Source organism: Equus przewalskii, chromosome 8 (genome assembly GCF_037783145.1).
Source record: "Equus przewalskii isolate Varuska chromosome 8, EquPr2, whole genome shotgun sequence".
In the NCBI taxonomy this organism is placed as follows: domain Eukaryota; kingdom Metazoa; phylum Chordata; class Mammalia; order Perissodactyla; family Equidae; genus Equus; species Equus przewalskii.
In genome coordinates, this window is record NC_091838.1 from 13,129,552 (window position 1) to 13,134,193 (window position 4,642).

The window sequence follows — 4,642 nt, forward strand, 5'->3', positions numbered from 1 at the left end:
ATGGGTGTAAGGGAGTACAATTCCCAGAAAAAGAGGAGAGACGCTGGGCAGATAAAACATTAGATTGGCATTACAAAATGCTTTGTAGATGTCAAACGTCACACAAATATAAGATATTGTTCACTCTTTGAGAGTGATATTTCTTTGGATTCATCTCTAGTTTCAGTGTGGAGAATAGTTACTGACACATAGTGGAGACTTCATAAAAATGGGATTGAGTTAGTGGATGCCAGATATTGCGTTAGAGGGTAATTAGTGGATAGCACGCATGTAGGGGAGTCACATGTCCTCAGGGATCAGGTCTAAAGTCCACGTGTACCGTGGAAATCACAAGTAATCAATACATCCCTTGAAACTTCCCCAGGGAGATACCATGTTGAAAACCACATACCATCTCTCAGTAAATTTGACAGAACAGTTTTTCCTCCAAGTTGGAACAGAATACTGTTTCCTTTGATCAGACACCAGTTGAAGCAGTTGGCCTTTATTTAAGAGTGATGCTCTATGAAAAACTACATTACCATCAGAATCCCATTCAGTATGGTGAGATGCTCAGGAAGGAAGAACAGATTCACTTCTCCCAGCTCAGGCTCTCTCTGGATGTGGGCTCATTGAGTGGGATGGCAGGTGGAAGTGCTTGCCTTATTTAAATTGCTGTTTTTCTCTTACTGAGAATTGCGACAAATGTGGTTGAAATTGTGTAAATCAAATGGGTATTTAGCATCATATTCTCATGTTTATTTATGTGTATAATTTCTGGTGTTCATCTAGCAGAGTGTGTATTCAATAAATTAGGAAGCCTGACTGTCTTGTTCACTACAGACTTTCCAGTGCCTATAACCATGCTTGGCACATAGTAGGCCCTTAATAATTAGGTGTTGAAGGAATGATTTCATTGCACAAGTCACCATGCTTGGTACTGAAGGTGTGAGATAAGGAGACCAGTGAAACTGGCCCTTCCCTCAGGATATGATCAATCTAATAAAGGAGGTGAGCCATGAAATGCCTGGAAATACGTGAAAAGACAATACAGGCATGCCTTGGAGATGTTGCAGGTGTGGTTCCAGATGACAGCAATAAAATGAATATTACAATCAAGTGAGTGACATGGATTTTTTGGTTTCCCAGCTCACATAAAAGTTATGTTTACACTATACTGTAGTCTATTGTGTGCAATAGCACTAGGTCTGAAAATACAATGTACATACCTTAATTAAAAGATATTTTATTCCTAAAAAATGCTAATCATCATCTGAGCCTTCAGCAAGTTGTATCTTCTTGCTGGTGGAGGATCTTGCCTCCATGTTGATGGCTGCTGACTGACCAGGCTGGTGGTCGCTGAAGGCTGGGGTGGCTGTGGCAATTTCTTAAAATAAGACAACAATGAAGTTTGCCACATCAATTGACTCTTCTTTTCAGAAACGATTTCTCTGTAGTATGAGATGCTGTCTGACAGCTTTTTACCCACAATAGAACTTTCAAAATTGGAGTCAATCCTGTCAAACCCTGCTGCTGCTTTATCAACTACATTTATGTAACATTCTAAATCCTTTGCTGTCATTTCAACCATCTTCCAGCATCTTCACCAGGAGGAGATTCCATCTCAAGAAACCACATTCTCTGCTCATCCACAAGAAGAAACTCCTCATCTGTTAAAAGTTTTATCGTGAGACGGCAGCAATTCAGTCACATCTTAAGGCTCCACCTCTAATTCTAGTTCTCTTGCTGTTTCCACCACATCTGCAGTTACTTCCTCTGCTGAAGTCTTGAACCCCCCAAGTCATCCATGAGAGCTGGAATCAACTTCTTCCTAACTCCTGTTAATGTTAATATTTTGACATCTTCCCATGAATCACAAATGTTCTCAATTCATGATTGAGGCATCTAGAATGGTGAACACTTTCCAGGTTTCCCTTGACTTTGCCCTAATCCATCAGAGGAATTACTATCTATGTAGCTATGGTCTTACGAAATGTATTTCTTAAATAATAAGACATGAAAGTTGAAATTACTCCTTGATCCATGGGGTGGAGATGGGATGTGGTGTTAGCAGGTGTGAAAACAATATTAATCTCCATTGTGCATCTCCATCAGAGCTCTTGCGTGACGAGGTGCATTGTTGATTAGCAGTCATATTTTGAAACTAATCTTTCGGTTTCAGTAGGTCTCAACAGCGGGCTTAGAATATTCAGTAAACCATGTTGTAAACAGCTGTGCTGTAATCCAGGCTTAATTGTTCCATTTATAGAGCACAGGCAGAGTAGATTTAGCATCATTCTTAAGGGCCCTAGGATTTCCAGAATGGTAAGTGAGCATTGGCTTCAACTTAAAGTCACCAGCTGCATCAGCCCCTAACAAGAGAGTCAGCCTCTCCTTTGAAGCTTTGAAGCCAGGCACTGACTTCTCCTCTCTAGCTATGAAAGTCCTGGGTTGCATCTTCTTCCAATAGAAGGCTGTTCCATCTACATGGAAAATCTGTTGTTTAGTGTAGCACCTTCATTAACAATCTCAGCTAGATCTTCTGCATAACCAGCTGCAGCTTCTACACCAGCACCTACTGCTTCACCTTGCACTTTTATGTTGTGGAGATGGCTTCTTAAAACTCATGAATCAACCTCTGCTGGCTTCACACTTTTCTTCTGCAGCTTCCTCACCTCTCTCAGCCTTCACAGAATTGAAAAGGTAGGGCCTTCCTCTGGAGTAGGCTTTGGCTTAAGAGAATGTTGTGACTGGTTTGATCTTCTATCCAGACCACTAAAACTTTCTCCATATGAACAATAGGGCTGTTTCTCTTTCTTATCGTTTGTGTTCACTAGAGTAGCACTTTCTTTTTTAAAGAAAAAACACCTGTTGCCAAACTTTTTTTTTCTCCCCAAAGCCCCCCAGTACCTAGTTGTATATTCTAGTTGTGGGTCCTTCTAATTCTGCTGTGTGGGACGCCACCTCAGCATGGCTCGACAAGCAATGCTAGGTTCACGCCCAGGATCTGAAACAGTGAAACCCTGGGCCGCCAAAGTGGAGCGTACAAACTTAACTACTTGGCCACAAAGCCAGCCCTAGAATAGCGCTTCTAATTTCCTTCATTCACAACTTGACTAACTGTTTGGTGCAAGAGGCCTAGATTTTGGCCTATCTCGTCTTTTGACATGATTTCCTCACTAAGCTGAATCATTTCTGGCTTTTGATTTAAAATGAGAGACCTATGACTCTTCCTTTCACTTGAACACTTAGAGGTAATTGTAGGGTTATTAACTGGCCTAATTTCAATACTGTTGTGTCTCAGGGAATAGGGAGGCCCGAGGAGAGGGAGCGAGACGCGAAAACGGCCAGTTGGTGGAGCGGCCAGAACACACACAACATTTATCGATTAAGTTTGTTGTCTTGTATGTGCACTGTTCATGGCGCCCAAGAAAGATTACAATACTATCATCAAAGATTACTGATCACAGATCACCATAACAAATATAACAATAATGTAAAAGTTTGAAATATTGCAAGAATTACCAAAATGTGACACAGAGGCATGAAGTGAGCAAATGCTGTTGGAAAAAATGGTGCCAATAGACTTGCTCGATGCAGGGTTGCCGCAAACCTTCCATTTGTAAAAATGCAATATCTGTGAAGTGCAATAAAACTAGGTATGTCTGTAGTACCAAGCAGGAGGTGTTACCTGTCAATGAATAACAGAAGAAAAAGTTATGGTGGACTCTTAGAGGAAGTAGGTTGTATCTCTAGGGACGTATTCTTGCCTTTTCCTTGACATCCAATCTTTTTGCTCCTGGTTCATCCAGCGAGGTCTCCACTTTCCTGCAGTCTGAAGCAAGATCAAGCCTAAGGATTTACTTCAAATATATGCTGGTGTCTGGAGCCAACTTCCTAGGGATGCTTTATTCAGAGATGCGTGTAGGGCAGGGAGGAATTCTAACACTGGCTGATGATCACTTAGGACCAAAGCTGGTAGCAGCTTTCTGTTATCCAAGCTTGGGGAGCCCTGGCATTGTAATGACTAGTCATGCCAATTCGGTCTTGACTGGGTGACCTCCTGGGAGCAGGGGTCTTATATTCCTTCCTCCCCCGTGGCCCACCTCTGCTTTGTGGAGCAGAACCACGGGCTGCACCGACGGCTCATTGGAGCGTGTGACCCACAATTCCAGAGCAGAGCTGCAGGGGCAGCCCCACCTCTGTCCTCACAAACCTGTTCATCTGAGGAGAGACTCCCTCTTCTGCTCTCACAGGCAAGAGAAGAAAAAAGGGCCCTCCACCCTGTGTGCCCTGCCCTAGGCTGAGAAGAGTTCCTCTCTTGGTTTTTAGTCTCATGCTGTAATGGGGACCAAGCAACGGGGCTCTCTGGTGACGGCCAGGGCTGCCAGGCGTTCAAAGCACAGAAGGAGGCAGCTACCTCGTTCACCACTTACAGCCCAAGTGGAATGCAAAATTTATCTTGTTTTACTGCAGAATAATTAGAAAGTGCACATTAATAATCACTGTGCACAGGAGATATTCTTCCAGACTTCAAATTCTCTATGTATTTATAGGCATATATACAAATAAAAAAATTGGATCTCTTAAAGTCAACCATTGAGTCCTAGTTCCCTGGCCTGTTCCTGACTGGTCTGCCGCCAGCATGACGCCCCTGCCCCCA